General features: G+C 42.7%; 1 non-coding gene across 1 annotated transcript; it reads right to left on the reverse strand.

The window, feature by feature from the left end:
- Positions 1-11,484: 11,484 nt before the first annotated feature.
- Positions 11,485-11,590, reverse strand: LOC129699914 (U6 spliceosomal RNA). Its single transcript, XR_008723953.1, has one exon. It is a non-coding gene; the product is annotated as a U6 spliceosomal RNA (small nuclear RNA).
- Between the last annotated feature and the right edge of the window lie 5,843 nt (positions 11,591-17,433).

Below are 17,433 nucleotides of genomic sequence, written 5' to 3' on the forward strand. Positions count from 1 at the left end.
GAAATGCATTTAGCATCTCCCTTGAAGAGCGACATAGCAAACGATTTGAATAAAAAAAAAAAAAATAAGTGTCCGGGGGGGGTGATTGGCAGTCACCGAGGTACGTTGTTTAGTAGAGTGACAGCCGCCGGAAAGAAGCTGTTCCTCGACCTGCTGGTTCGGCAACGGAGAGACCTGTAGCGCCTCCCGGATGGTAGGAGGGTAAACAGTCCATGGTTGGGGTGAGAGCAGTCCTTTGCGATGCTGCGCGCCCGCCGCAGACAGCGCATGCGTTGGACAGACTCAATGGAGGGGAGCGTGGAAACGGTGATGCTCAATTTTCATCACTCTCTGCAATGCCTTCCGGTCGGAGACAGAGCAGTTGCCATACCATACTGTGATGCAGTTGGTAAGGAAGTAATGTACCTACTTGAAACCAGCATTACCCTTTTTGAAGCTGTAGGCCCAGGTGTAGGGGATGTTAACAAGATATAACCTTCAAATATACTGTGAGGGTTCACCAGACTGCATCTCCGGACACCATATGGAGATCTTGAATCTTCCTTATCCAAGTTGAGCAGGAGATCGATCCAAATTACGTGAATGTATAGTATGCAAAATGATAATGGGCCTTTGCGGAGTTTTGCACTCTCCCTAGGCCTGTCTAAATTCATAATTTTCACCCAGACATAAAATAGGGGATTCATTGTCGAATTGACTTTCAGATCAAAATTGCTTTACAGTACTTGCTTCTTTAATGGTTTCCACACCATCTACACTGCATTCTTGATATTACTCTTCCCCTTCAAATAGCAATATCTAATGCATGTCAGCACAAAATGTTATTCATTATTGTTCTATCCATTTACAGATATTATATAACTTCTCTGCAGATGCCTATTAATCCCTTAACTCAGCCTTCTCTTCCCACCACCTTCAATTTAGTATCATGTAAAACTTGAACAATTTGAATTACATCTTTATTATTATAGCTGCACATGTTTTTTTTTTATTATTCATTTTAGGACATTGCCGGCAAGCCCAGCTTTACTGTCCTTGTCCATCCCCAAATGACCTTGGGAAGGTAGTGGTGAACTGTCTTCTTGAAGTGCAGATGTCCTGTGATTCCGTGAATGAATTACTATAGTGCTGTTGAAGAGGGAGGTCCAGGATTTTATAAAACCTGGCCATAGTAATGATGAAGGTGACTGTAAAAATTCAGTGGGTCCACTAACATCCATGGAAGGAAATCTACCCCCTTTATCTGGTTTGGTCTTTATGTGACTCCAGACATGACAACAATGTTCATTCTTGAATGCTCTCTGAAATTGGCCAGAAAATCTTTCTGTTATATTAAAATATATGTATCAATATCAGAAATACTTGATCTAAACTAGACAGAACCTGATCCAAAAAAATCGTGTGTTGAGCCAGCTTCGACTAATTCAGTGGAATTCCTGACCTTAACTGTAATGTTTAATTTATATAAACAACATACACAATGTAAATTGGGGCAAATATGGGCAGCACATTGGAGCAGCTGGTAAAGCTGCTGCCTCAGACCACAGAGAGCCGGGTTCAAACTCGACTTTGCCGGGGATGCTGTCCATGACGAGTTTGCACGTTTTCCCAGTGGGTTTGCTCCGGATGCTCCAGTTTCCACCCACATCCCAAAGATATGCGGGTCTGCTGATTAATTCTCCTCTGCAAATTGCCCCCAATGTGTCGGAAAGGTAGGATAACATAGAACTCGTGTCAACAGCTGATCAATGATCGGCACGGACTCAGTGGACTGAAGGTCTGTTTCCATGCTGTAGCCCTAAACTAAACTAAATAGAAATAAAATTGCTTTATCTTCATCCATTTAATTCAAAAATCACCTTTGCAAAATTACCTTTGCAGGCGTTAAAGAGCCAACTGAATTTTTCTAGTTTTTTCTAATACTTGCAATTATCAGTAATATTATTTTGTGACATTTTAAAATTGATCCCAAATGTATTTTATAGTTTTATTAATGTCACAAAACACTAAATGAAACTAGAGCAGGGACAAACCTTTGCTTTTAAATGTAAAGTTATTATACGAATTAACCAAACATTAAAAAGGTTTGTGTGGGTCAAAACTGTTCAGTGAAGCTTTAAGTCACAAAGTAACAGTGCATATCCTGGTATTCCTAATGAAAACAAAATCACTAATCCTACACATGGACTGCTGCCTAATGCACACTTGCACAATTGGTTCTGTTAGAAACAGCATAAAATGAAGAAATAAATTTGGCATGAAGAGGAAACGGCATTACTTTTGTTCTCATTATAGAGTCACACAGTCATTGAGTCATGGAGCATTGAAACAGGTCTTTCGGTCCAACTCATCCATGTGGATCAAGTTGCCTCAACTAAGCTAATCTAACTTACCCACTTGGCCAATTTCCCTCAAAACCTTTACTATCTGTATAGCTGTCCAAATCCCTTTAAATATTGTTATTATATCGACCTCAACAACATCCTTTGGCAGATCGTTCCATATACCCACCACACCCTGTATGAAAATGTTGCCCCCTCAGGTTCCTATTAAATCCTTCGCCTCTCACATTAAATCTATGCCTTCTAATCCTTGATTCCCCTACCCTGGGAAAAAGACCATGATTCTATACTCTGTAAGATCACCGCACAGCCTCCTGCGCTGCAAAGAATAAAATCCTAGCTTGCCCAATCTTGAGTCCTGATAACATCCTCGTAAATCTTCTCTAAACCATTTCCAGCTTAATGGCATCTTTCCTATGGCAGGGTACCTAAACTGAACACTTTTCTCCAAGTGCAGCCTCACCAGTGTCATGTTCAACTGCAACATGATGTCCCAACTTCTACACTTAATTCCCTGACTAATGAAGGTCGTCATGTCAAATGTCTTCTTCACCACCCTCTCCCTGTGATGCCGCTTTCATGAAACCATGTACTTGTATTCCTCTGTGTAGGATCAAATTGCAGATGCTGGTTTAAATCAAAGATAGACACAAAAAGATGGAGTAACTCAGCAGGACAGGCAGCATCTCTGGAGAGAAGGAATGGGTGACGTTTCAGATCCTAGAGCCCCCTGCTCAAAACACTCCCCAGGGGCCTACCATTCACTGTGGGGATCCTGGGGATTCTTTGATTTCTTAAAATGTAACACCTCGCACCTATATAAATTAAACTCAATTAGCTATTCCTCGGCCCATTTGCCCAGCTGAACAAAATCCCACTTTAATTCTTCATTGCCATCTTCACTGTCTTTAATACACCTAATTTGTGTAATTTGCAAACTTATTTATCAGGCCTTGTACATGCTCATCCACATCATTTGATATAGATGACAAACAGCAATGGGCTCGGCAAAGATTCCTGAGGCACACTCCCCGTCACGTCTTAAGTTCTAAATGCAATGTTCCACCAATGTTTCCTATGCGGAAGCCAATTATGCACCCAGTTAGTGAACTCTCCCTGGATCCTCTGCATTTCTAACCTCCCTGAGCAGCCTACCCTGTAGAACTTTATCAAAGGCCTTAGTTTGTTCATTTTAGAGATACAGTGTAGAAACAGGCCCTATGGCCCACCGAGTCCATGCCGACCTACGATCCCTGTACACCAGCACTATCCTACACACCAGGGACAAAATTACAATTTTTACCAAAGCCAAATTAACCTACAAACCTGTACGTCTGTGGAGTGTGGGAGGAAACAGGGACACCTGAAGAAAACTCACGCAGTCACGGGGAGAACATAGAAACTCCGTACAGACAGCAACCGTAGTCAGGATTGAACCCGGGTCTCTGGCACTGTAATGGCCCTGTCCCACTTAGGAAACCTGAACGGAAATCTCTGGAGACTTTGCACCCCACCCAAGGTTTCCGTGCATGTCCCGGAGGTTGCAGGTGGTTGCCAGAGGTTGCAGGTAGTGGAAGCAGGTAGGGAGAATGACAAAAACCTCCGGGAACCGCACGGAAACCTTGGGTGGGACGCAAAGTTTCCAGAGGTTTCCATTCACGTTTTCTAAGTGGGACAGGGGCATAAGACAGCAACTCTACTGTTGCACCACCACCCCCGCCCCTTACTGAAGTCAATATAGAAACATAGAAACATAGAAAATAGGTGCAGGAGTAGGCCATTTGGCCCTTCGAGCCTGCACCGCCATTCAATATGATCATGGCTGATCATCCAACTCAGTATCCCGTACCTGCCTTCTCTCCATACCCCCTGATCCCTTTAGCCACAAGGGCCACATCTAACTCCCTCTTAAATATAGTCAATAAACTGGCCTCAACTACCTTCTGTAGTTGATCGGTCAATTGGCCCCCATCAACTTTCTTGAGTACTTTCTCAAGAAATGCAATCAAATTTGTGAGACATGATTTCCCATGGTCAAAACCATGCTGATTATCCCTAAACAGCTGCAATCTATCCAAATGCATGGACAGCTTTCCTCTCAGAAACCTCTCCTGTAACTTTACCATCACAGATTTTGGACCTACTGGTCTATATTTCCCTATTTTTCTTTGCATCCCTTCTTAAATCGAGCCACAATATTTGTTACCTTCCAGTCACATTTGGAGTATTGCGTGCAGTTCTGGTCGCCCCATACAGGAAGGATGTGGAGCTTTGGAAAGGGAGCAAAGGAGGTTTACCAGTATGATGCTTGGATAATGGGGTATTAGCTATAGGGAGAAGTTGAACAACTTGGATTGCTTTCTCTGGAAAGTCAGAGGTAGCGGGGAGACTGATATAAAATGATATAAACTTATATCAAATTGTGAGAGTCATCGATAGGGTAGACATTCTTTTTCAGCAGGGAAAAATCAAATCTAGGGGTCATAGTTTTAAGGTGAAAAGGGCAAAGTTTAATGGAGATGAGTGGGGCAGGTTTTTATTTACACAGAGGGTGGTAAATGCCTGGTAACTCTGTGCAGATGTGTTCAAGAAGGAACTGCAGATGCTGGAAAATCGAAGGTACACAAAATTGCTGGAGAAACTCAGCGGGTGCAGAAGGAAATAGGCGACGTTTCGGGCCGAAACCCTTCTTCAGACTGTAATTCTGTGCAGATGGTGGTTGAGGCAGATATGATAGAGGCATTCAAGAGACTTTTGGATAGGCATATGGATATGCAGGGAATTGAGGGATATGGATTATGTGCAGGTAGATAAGAGTTGGTCTTAGCATCATGTTCAACCCCAGACAATGTGGATAGATGGGCCTTTTCTTGTACTGTTCCACATTCTATGCTTATATTAAAATCTCACCCGTGTCTACGGGATATCGTCTAACAATCAAAACGTGACATTGTGGAGATTTAGAATTTAATTTTTATAGATCAAATTCCACTGAGAAGGTCTGAAGAAACAAGTCAAGGTAATAGGTTGTCACGATCTTTGACATTAGTTCACAAATCTTTTTTATCCAACGCAAAATATCTTCAATACAAAACAATAGCCACATAACAGGCAATTATATGTACATTTCCATCTACAAATTACTTTTGAGGTTCGAGGCATTCCCTTCTCATTCCATATTAGTAACTCTGTAGTGTTTCGAGGATTTTGATTTGACCTCTTTCCTTTCTCCCTCAGCAACATCAAGGGAAGACATGTTTGCTGACAACACACAGCTCCAGGGACTGTAATGCATAATTTATTTGCAACCACTTGACTTGGAGCAGGCTTAATTAAACTTTATGCGTCCGCTGTTTATCATGGATTATAGTGAACGCAAACCATTAAACTGATCAGTAACTCGGTGGTGGGTGGAGAGGTGAACAGGGGTAAGGCAATAGAACTGGGTAGAACCGACTAAAGACACAAGGAACTGCAGATGACTTAAACACAAAGTGCTGGAGTAACTCAGTGGGTCAGGCAGGCAGCATCTCTCGAGGACATGGATAGATGACGTTTCAGGTTGGGACCCTCTGTCAGACTGATTGTTGGAGGGAGCAGAAAGCTGGAGGAGAAATGGGGATGGGGAAAAAAGCCAGATGAGTGATAGGTGGATACAAGAGAGGGAGGTTTTGCGTGGCAGATGGGTGGACAAAGTCAAGAGATGAAGGAGACAAAAGAAGATGAAAGGGAGACACGGGGAGGGTATCAGATAAGGAGAGGTGGAGTGAAAGAGGAGAGAACTGTAAAACCAGGGAGGAATATAGGTGGGTTGGCGGTCGTGGGGGGGTGGGGGTGGGATGATGGTAATGGAGGGGTTGAATAGTGGGAGGATTGGGTGCGCACTGGGTTAAGGGGAGCGCAGGAAAGAGAGGTGGGTAAAAATGGAGGGTGTTACCTAAAATTGGAAAATTACATTTTCATACCATTGGGTTGTAAGCTGCTTACACGAAAAATAAGATGCTGTTCCTCCAGTTTGCTTGTTGCCGTTCTCTGGCAATGGAGGAGGCCGAGGATAGAAAGATCGATATGGGAAAAGGAAGGAGAGTTAAAATGGTCGGCAACATTTCATCCAATTAAAGCCAGTTTAGACCACTTGAAGTCACTATGTTTTGGCAGTTTTATTTTCACTTTTTGTCACTTTTGTCTCTTTTTCACCTCCAGCCTTCGCTATTTATTACACCCATTTGTCCCCTCACATGTATCCACCCTATCACTTTCCAGGCTTTCTTCCACTCCCATCTCTCTTTTCCAGCTTTCTTCCCCCTACTCTAATCAGTACGAAGAAGGTTCCCGACCCAAAGCACCATCTGTCCACATCTCTGTTCCCATCACAGATGTCCCCTGACCTGCTGAGTTCCTCCAGCACTTTGTGTTTTGTTCAAGATTCCACCAAGACATAACCCACCAAGACAACTAGATGTCAGTAAGTTGAACCTTGCAGAGTTCTCAATTTGTATTGGTGGCTGGAATATATACTAAGCTTCAGTAAATGGCTCCTTACTGAATCACAGGCACTTCTCATGCATTGTTTCTCACTTAGGCAGATGCAGGGACATTGTTACAATGAGATCCTACCACTGAGGATGCTGTTCCCTTTATCTCTTCCTTCTGCAAGCCTTCTCCTCCACCTCCCTGTAATGCTAAACCCCCAAAACAGCCCGTTGAGAACAGGTTATTGCAGGAGCATTGATTCCAACATAAGTTGCTCATCTGCTGGCATATCATTCCCAGTTGCCTCTGCTTAAATCCAGAAGCACCAAACAGCTCTGTATTCAATCCAGCAGTTCATGGAAATCAGTAACTAACCTGCAAGTACGAGAAGTATTTCCACACTGATTGATTGCACATTCTACCTGTTGTGCAAACTTCTGGAGGGCAGAAATATCCAGGACTCTTCCCCACATGGAGGTCGCCAATGCCTGCCCACAAACAGTATCCATACAACTCAAGCCTCTTGCACATCATCCATTTGCTTTGCCCAACATTGTACATGGATAGGTGGTTTTTAAGCCACAGTTGAAGTGCCCCCTCACTCCCCTGCCAACCCTAACATAATTGTCAATGCTGGGACATTCAAATGAGACCAATAAATTGAAATCTCTCTGGCCATTACAGGCTGATTTTTTAATGCTAAGTTGAAATCAGAGTTGTGACAAACCAGCCTTTCATTGTTTCAATGCATGATTAGATTCCTGATTTTGGGTCTTTGTACCAGAATTTTATAAAACTTTTTAAAATTGGTAATTTTTCACAGAATTATATTTTGTGTATTAACACCTCTGGGTCCATAATTTAGATCCCCTAAAACATGTCATTACATTCCAACAAGAAATAGATGGGGTGAATGCAGAAATTATTTTACCCAGAGTAGGGGAATCAAGAAACATAGGGCTTACGTTTAAGATGAGAAGGTAAAGATATATCATAGGAACCTGAGGGGCAATATTTTCCCACAGAGGGTGGTGGGGTTTATGGAATGAGCTGCCAGAGGAGGTAGATGAGACAGATACTATAACAACATTTAAAAGATACTAGACCAAGTGCAGACCCATTGGGTCTGCTCCCCCAATGGTGTGATCCCCCAACCCAATATTCCACCATGCACCCGTCTCCTCCATTGGAACTGAGCCCGTTGCCAAATGTAAGTTTCCAGCACTCCCCTGCCTCCCTCAATTGCAGCCCTCCCCTGCCTGCTGCAGCAGTGAAAAGTTCAGTGTTCCTCTCTTGCAACTTTGTTTGGAAGTGTGTTGGAAGCTGATGTAAATGGAGAAGCCTGTTTATTTTTGAAATACTTGGGGGGGGGGGGAGAAGGATTTGATTAAAAACATGTACTTCAACACGACGAAATGAAATGAGGAGCGGATACTTAGAAAGAAAAGCGAAATGTCTACCGAAATGGAAAATATCTCTGAGATTCTGCGTCCGGTTTCGGAGTTGCGGAGCGTCAAAGGATGCCGCCGTACGGCGGACGCCGTACGGCGGCAGGCGGACTGATTTGAGTTTTATATATATACTAGACCAAGTGCAGACCCGTTGGGTCTGCTCCCCCAATGGTGTGATCCCCCAACCCAATATTCCACCATGCACCCGTCTCCTCCATTGGAACTGAGCCCGTTGCCAAATGTAAGTTTCCAGCACTCCCCTGCCTCCCTCAATTGCAGCCCTCCCCTGCCTGCTGCAGCAGTGAAAAGTTCAGTGTTCCTCTCTTGCAACTTTGTTTCGAAGTGTGTTGGAAGCTGATGTAAATGGAGAAGCCTGTTTATTTTTGAAATACTTGGGGGGGGAGAAGGATTTGATTAAAAACATGTACTTGTACACGACGAAATGAAATGAGGAGCGGATACTTAGAAAGAAAAGCGAAATCTCTACCGAAATGGAAAATATCTCGGAGATTGAGGGTCAGGTTTCGGAGTTGCGGAGCGTCAAAGGATGAGACGCGCGGCGGACGCCGTACGGCGGCAGGCGGACTGATTTGAGTTTTATATATATACTAGACCAAGTGCAGACCCGTTGGGTCTGCTCCCCCAATGGTGTGATCCCCCAACCCAATATTCCACCATGCACCCGTCTCTTCCATTGGAACTGAGCCCGTTGCCAAATGTAAGTTTCCAGCACTCCCCTGCCTCCCTCAATTGCAGCCCTCCCCTGCCTGCTGCAGCAGTGAAAAGTTCAGTGTTCCTCTCTTGCAACTTTGTTTCGAAGTGTGTTGGATGCTGATGTAAATGGAGAAGCCTGTTTATTTTTGAAATACTTGGGGGGGGGGGGGAGAAGGATTTGATTAAAAAGATGTACTTGTACACGACGAAATGAAATGAGGAGCAGATACTTAGAAAGAAAAGCGAAATCTCTACCGAAATGGAAAATATCTCGGAGATTGAGCGTCCGGTTTCGGAGTTGCGGAGCGTCAAAGGATGAGACGCGCGGCGGACGCCGTACGGCGGCAGGCGGACTGATTTGAGTTTTATATATATATAGATAGATAGATTTGGACAGGTACATGGATATGAATGTTTAGAGATACATGGGCCAAACCATGAGAGTCTTCCCCCTCCCCTGACTCTCAATCTGAAAAAGGGTCTCGACCCAAAACGTCACCCATTCGTTCTCTCCAGAGATGCTGTCTGTCCCTCTGAGCTACTCCAGCATTTTGTGTCTAAATTAAACACGTGCCAGATTTTCACCTTCACAAACAAATCATCCAAATCCAGTTCACCTCTGGTCAGATGTCACACTGGGGCCAGAGGAACTGCGATAAGGACACGATGAAAGTGTACCTCAAGAAAATCAGTATGGGCATCTCCGTCTGAGGGCAGCCACCCAGAATTCAATGGGGCAACATCCGGCATCTGGCAAAAACCCTCTTTGAGGAAAAGAGGGAGAGGAGGGGAAAAGGAAAATAACTCCTTGCCAGCAGGGATTTTGACATATGGAAACATTCACAACTTCTCTCAGTAGGTTTGTAGTTCCAGTATTGAACTCCTGGGTTATCTCAGAATCATAGCTTAGAACATAGTACAGGCCCTTCAGCCTTCATTTACCGTGCTGAACATAATCCAAGTTAAACTAATCTCCTCTGCCTGCGCATGATCTATCTCTTTCCATTCTCTGCCTATCAATGTGTCCATCTAAAAGTTTCTTAAATGCCACTAATGCATGTTCCAGGCACTATGATGACGTGACACAACAAAACTGAGATGAGGTCTGGATGTATGAGGATGTTGCCAGGACTCGAGGGCCTGTGCTATCTCGAGTGGCTGGGCAGGTTAAGACTTTATCCCTCGTACTACAGGAGGCTGAGGGGTAATCTTATAGAGGTGTATAAAATCATGAGGGGAATAGTTAGGGTAAATGCACGGAGTAATTTCCCGGGGGTAGGATAGCCAAGAAGCAGAGGACATGGGTTTAAGGTGAGAGGGGAAAGATTTAATAGGAACCTGACGGGCAACTTTTTCACACAGAGGGTGGTGAGTATATGGAATAAACTGCCAGAGGAGATAGTTGAAGCATATATTATAATAACATATTTGGACAAATACATGGATAGGAAAAGATTTAGAGTGATTTTGGCAGGTGGGTTTGTGCAAATGGGGGATATTGGTTGGCATGGACAAGTTTGGCCAAAGAGCATGTTTCATTCTGTATGACTATGATTATAACTGTAGGTTAGTGGAGAATTGGTACTTGTTTATTGGTGCTGTTATTAAGTGATCAGGTCTGAAGAAGGTTTTCGGCCCGAAACGTTGCCTATTTCCTTCGCTCCTAGATGCTGCTGCGCCCGCTGAGTTTCTCCAGCATTTTTGTGTACCTGGTATTAAGTGAGTTGCTCATGGAAAGTCCAGGTGAAGAGGATTCATTCAATTCCCTCCTTTTTTTTGCTAACCTCCTATTTTGACACTTGCGGCATCATAATCATTAAAATCCCTTCATAATGTCTCAGCTGCGATGGCTTGCACCATAAAATGCATCAGTCAAAATACTGGATATAATTTGGACCCATAACAATTGAAATACATGCCATGAGCAACTAAGGAGTGGAATTTAGATTTGGTGCAGTTGAACCAGCACTTACTGTATCTTAACCTGCAGATCCAAATGTCTGATTCAGTTTGATGGCATTTCAGTTCAGTGATGGTATTAACAAGTCCATCAACCTAACAAGCAGTAAACCTAAAGAGCAAAGATATAAAGTGGGATGTGAAATATAGAAACATAAACATACAAAATAGGTGCAGGAGAAGGCCATTCGGCCCTTTCGAGCCAACACTGCCATTCAATATGATCATGGCTGATCATCCAAAATTAGTACCCCATTCCTGCTTTCTCCCCATATCCCCAATAGCTATATCTAACTCTCTCTTGAAAACATCCAATTCATTGGTCTCCACTGTCTTCTGTGACAGAGAATTCCACAGATTCACAGCTCTCCGGGTGAAAACGTTTTTCCTCATCTCAGTCCTAAATGGCCTACCTCTTATTCTTAAACTGTGGCCCCTGGTTCGGAAGGCACAAGATACTGCAAATGCTGGAATCTGCACCAAAAAAACAGTCTGTTGGAGGACTCTGTGGATCAGGCAGCATCTGTGGAGGAAAATGAATAGTCAAAAATATGGAACATTCCATGAGTTTCCGTGTTATCCTTGCACAGTGCCAGTGGCAATTTTTCTGTGTTACTCCAATTTCAATATCTGTGCTGAGGAAGGGAGCAACTTGTGGGATGTGACATCAGATATCATCCAATCATAATTCCTGTAGAGATTGGAGGCTTCGCGACAGCACAAGGTCCAAAGGATTAAAAAAATACTTTTAACCACTCACCTGGCATTGATGACCTTGAAAGGCGCTTGAAGATTCTCCATGAATTTCTCAATGGGGTCCGTTTTCACCCATCTAATTCACATCCTGCAGTAAAAGTAAATGATTACCCAACAGTCGACATTTGCAGATAATCTGGATACTTGCAAAGTACTGAAATGGTCATTCATCCCCCTCACTTTCTCTCTCCCTCGCTCTTTATCTTTTACACACATAATCTGTCAACAGGAACTATAACTTACTGGTCTTTTCTGGATTTAGTTTGTGGCGCTCCATTCTTGCGTTAATTCGGACAGAAAGGGATTGAAGGTTTACTGCTCCAACATTTTTCTAGCACTAGTTTTCAACGTACATTCTGAGAAGATATTTAGCTAACATCCTTGCATTGATAAACTTACTATCTTACTCCTGAATTGTAATAATGATGGCACAGTTAAGAGAAACAAGAGTGTTTTATTGTCATGTGTCCCAATGAGATTCTTACTTGCAGCAGCACAACAGAATATGTAAACCATGTAAATATGTAACAGTTAACTGCACCATGCAGTGCAGAAATGCACTTGACAATGAAAGGCCTCACAATTGATTGGGTAGAGTGGTGAGGTGTTGTGTGGTGTGTGTGTGTGTGTGTGTGTGTGTGTGTGTGTGTGTGTGTGTGTGTGTGTGTGTGTGTGTGTGTGTGTGTGTGTGTGTGTGTGTGTGTGTGTGTGTGTGTGTGTGTGTGTGTGTGTGTGTGTGTGTGTGTGTGTGTGTGTGTGTGTGTGTGTGTGTGTGTGTGTGTGTGTGTGTGTGTGTTGGATTTTGTAAGAGAAGTCACACCAGAAGACACATTGGGGAAAAAAGCTTCCCTGTCCCCACACACAAACTGGAGGAGCAGCACCTCATATTCTGCACAGACATTCCTCATGACACTGACATCAAGAACTACAAGCTGCCTGGCTTGCACCTGGGACATTGGGCTTTGTCATGTTTTTTGCACTATACAGTTTTTTTAATTTATTAAATGTTTCTATTGGTATTTTGTTGTTTTTTGTTACTATATTACTGTGAGTAATGGGTACTGTGTTTACAAACCTGTTGTGCTGGTGCTAGTGTTGCTGCTGCTGCAAGTAAGAGTTTCATTGTTCCGTATCAGTACATAGGGGAATAAAACACTCTTGACTCTCAAAACAAAACAGACATTTCCTTTCCATTAAAAACACAGTGCAAATCTAAGTTTGCAAATTACTGTCCACCCATGAAGCAGCACTTGTTTTCCAGTGCCCAGTTTGTAATTTGCCAGAACTATTTAGTACCAGACATCGTAATAGTCTTCGTCCAAAGGTGGACTGAAGAGCTAATTTCCAAAGGTGATGTGAGAGTGGCTGCCCTTAATATCAAGGCAGCAGTTGACCATCTGTGGCATCAATAATTTCTGGTAAAAGTGACATCATGGATCACACAAAGAAGGATGATAGAGGTGATTGTAGATCAATCATCCCAGCGGTCAGATATCACTACACAAACTCCTGAGGACAGTGCTAACTATTTTCAGCTGTTCATCGATGAACGCTATCATGTCAGAGGTGGGGATGTTGCTTGTTCAATGCCATTCACAATTCCTCAGCAAGTGAAGCAGCCTTTGTCTGTTTGCATCAAAACCTAGACAGCATGGACTGATGATGGCAAATAACACAAGTGCCGGATGATGGCCATCTCCAACAGAAGGATCCACCTGACAAATGGTGACATTATTATTGCCAAGCCCCCAACCATCATCAATCAGGATCACAACTAGACCAGACACATAAATATAGGGCTCCAATAATCTGATTGACTTGCCACCTGACATCCTGCATTCGTTTTATACCTCCACGACATAAGGAGGAGTGGTGGAATACTCTAACTTGCCTCATAGGTGGTGCTTTCATCTCACACTAAACATACAATTCTTCCATCACCAGCAGATCGTAGCTGCCGTGTGTAACATCTACAAAAATAACTGTAGGCAACCCTGATCGCACCTCCCAAATGCATGACCTCCACCATCGTGAAGGACACGAGTAGCAGGTGCATGGGAGCGCCATCAAGTGCAGGTTCCCCTCCAAGTCATGCACCATCCTAACTCGGAACTAACTTGCCCTGGGTCTAAATCCTGGACGTCACTCTCCAACAACATTGTAGGAATACCTTCTCCAGAGAAACTGCCGTGATTTGTGAAGGCAGCTCACCATTGCTTTCTCAAGAGTAAGTAGAGGTCAGCAGCCAATATTGGCCTTGCCAATATAACAGTATCCTGAAAAACGAACTGAAAAGTGGTGGTAATTTCTCTCATGTTCAACCTTCACCTCCCGAAGACTTGTTTAGCTCAGGTCTGATATGAGAGTTGGCAGATTGGAGGGGGCTTGTGCTTTCTGTTGCACTCAATGCACATTTACTATGATGGGAATGGACCACAATGTGAAAATCTGGGTAAATGCCTTCAAGTGGAGTGAACTTGTCCAATACGTGATGTAGCTGCTGTATTTGGGGTAACAGAAGAGTGTTACACTGTTACATATGTTGCTTTTTTTTGCTGCCTGATACTTTGAATTACAGAATCACAGGATTACACAATACAATTCGAGGCCATTCAACCCATTTTGCCCACATCATATCTCTAAATGAACTGCTAATTAGACCCGTTCCCTTGCTCCAATCCATTTCCCAGTATTATTTCCCCGTATCAAGTACTTATTCGATTCCCTTTTGAAAATTAATATTGAATTTGCTTCCATAATGTTTCCCAGCAATGTAAACTAGGCTTTAACAGCTGCCTGAATAAAAATACAACTCGCCTTATCTTCTCCCCAAGTGATTTTGCCAATTATTTCAAAGCTAAGTCCTCTTGCCAGTTGAAATAGTTTGAACCAACAGAAACACCCCTGATAATTTTGAATGCTTCTCAACTTTACTTACTCTGCTCGAAGGCACTGATCCCAATGCCTCTGCTTTCTTTAGGGTAACTGACATCCTTAATCCTTGTTCCAATTCTAGTAAATTTCTTCTGTTTCTGGCTGAGATGCACCAGTGAATCATAAAAATTTACTGTGTTTGTGCAGCTATTTTTTTTCTCAGTATTGCTCAGTTATTCTATAAAAAGTGCGAGAAATCAAGGAAAGTACTCAGCTTTATCTTGTGGTGCAAGAGTCTAGGATTAAAGGTCATAGCCTCAGAATTAATGGACGTTCCTTTAGGAAGGAGATGAGGAGGAATGTGTTTCGTCAGTGATGAATCTGTGGAATTCTTTGCACAGAAGGCTTTGGAGACCAAGTCAACAGATATTTTTAAGGTAGAGACAGATAGGTTCCTGATTAGTACAGGTGTCAGGGGCTATGGGGAGAAGGCAGGAGAATGGGGTTAGGAGAGAGAGATAGATCAGCCATGATTGAATGGTGGAGTAGAGTTGATGGGTCGAATGGCCTAATTCTGCTCCTATCATTTATAACCTTATAAATTAACCACAAATTTCAGGTAAGGCTACAATGTGACTGACTATGAATTTAATACAGATTTTGGAGCAAGACTACTGAATCCTTCCCTCAACCAGTCCATTGTTTTTAACTACAAACTTTGTCACTGTCTAATTCACACATTTAATATAAGAAAACCCATAAAATAGATTCAGAATATAATATAGATATACATCAAAGACAATCACAGATTGTCAGGATGGATTATAAAAATGAGTTATCCTTTATTGGATGTAGTCTTGTGTGCAGTTAAATACACACAAGAGCAGTTCTAATGAAAGCCATTGCTCACTAGCATTGCCGCCTGATACCTCTTCTCAAATATGCCTCTCCCACCTTACAAAACTGTCTAAATCATATATATTAAAACATACTATCATCAATACCCTCACCCTAGCTATTCACTTTAATCCCCAGTCTTCCTTCTTCTATGATTGTGGAACACATACTCTTAAGAGAATCAGAGGATAAGGGTCTTGGACGAGAAAGTAAATGTGAGACTCTAGATCTGTTACGATATTAGAGAATGATGGAATTATTGGGCTTCTGAATGGTCCTTCCATAAGATAGGGCACAGACCAATTCTCCTCTAACTCATTGCCGACATTGGATTTTGTCTCTGGAACTGTTGCGCTATAATGCTGAAAACTATATGTTTACTCTGCATCTTTCCCTCCACCTTACCTGTTATACTTGAGTCGCTTGCTTGTATTTATCTACAGTATTATCTGATTTGATTTGATTGATTTGACTTTTCAGTGAGGGGAGTATATTTCTCATGTTCTTATTCCCGTTTGAACCCCTTGTACTAATCACAATTCTAAACAAATCTTAGTGGCTGTTTCAGACCCATTACTCACACCACCCTGATCAAGGTCAAGATTCTACATGACTGCTGCTACAGTTATCATCCTGTTTCATCCCCCAGAATGAATGAATGATACTTTATTATTACATGCGACATTCTTTGTTTTGCATGTCATACACAAGGTATGCAAAGAGTCGCCAGGTAAAGGACACTGATAAAGTTACAAAATGTTCAATGTGGTCCCAATGGTCCCTCGTTGTTTTCAGTGGCCCCTCCGTGACAGGTCCCTCTTTGCCCTCGGTGCCCCCCCCTCACATTCCAGGTCCCTCTTCATTTTTGGCAGCCCCCCCATGCTGGATCCCTCTTTGTTCTCTCAGTGGCCACCACCCCCCCTCCCCCGTGTCAGGCCCCTCTTTGTTTTCAGCGACCCCCCCACACTGCATCCTCTCTTGTGACATTAAACAAGCTGACCAACCATTACACCACCAACCATCAATGCCTCTCATCCAAGATCCCTTCTTTTGGGCTTTCTTCAGACAATATCACCCAATGCAGCTAGATGAGCTGCTGAGAGGGCTTTTCAAATACATTATTGCTTCTAGTTACTGATTAATACAGGATGGAGTGAGCAAACCGCACCAATGTTTTTGTAACTGCATTGCTGAAAGTCTTCCATTTTTCTTTTGAGTCTTTGTACAAAATAATTCATGCTTCAGTAGAAAGGAAATGACATACTTTAAATGCACAGCAATTATATCAATGAGAAAAAAATACAAGTTGAAAGAACATTTTGTGTTTATCCAAAGGCTTCCCCATTCCAGGTACAACTATTGAAGGGGCAGGATTGCAGTCTATCTCAAGGAATGTAAAAGGTTTATTGCATTGCAGCCATTAAGCCTTAGGCATAAATCATTGGCAGTTCAATAAATAACTCAGTAATGTATTAGTGAGCAATGAATTCCATTTTAAAAATAAGAAAAAAAAAACAAGCCATATCAGTTTCTCCGGCAGTCACATGCTCTAAAATAAAATGTACCTCTTTGTTATAAACATGCATGATTTTGAGAGTGAAACAATTTTAATTTTTCACCACTGTTTTCAGTTTTACCAGGCCTCTCATTGCATGTGTCTGATAATGCCAATAGTGGATCTGATATTTTAATCTACCTCACTTGGATTTTAAGTGAACTTCTAATAAATGGCTGAGCAGATTTGAAATGATGCATTTCTCCCTCTCTCCAACAAAGTGCCGATGCCTCCTCAACAGTGATCGGCCTTAACTTGGGGTCTCAAGTGCAAACCCATTTCCTCTCATCCCATGGCATTAGATATTGATTGTTTAAAAGATGCAGCATGGAAACATGCCTTTTGGCCCATTGAGTCCACGCTGACCATTGATCACCCATTCCTATTAATTCTATGTGATCTCACTTTCTTA

Source organism: Leucoraja erinacea, chromosome 8, assembly GCF_028641065.1.
Source record: "Leucoraja erinacea ecotype New England chromosome 8, Leri_hhj_1, whole genome shotgun sequence".
Taxonomy (NCBI): Eukaryota; Metazoa; Chordata; class Chondrichthyes; order Rajiformes; family Rajidae; genus Leucoraja; species Leucoraja erinaceus.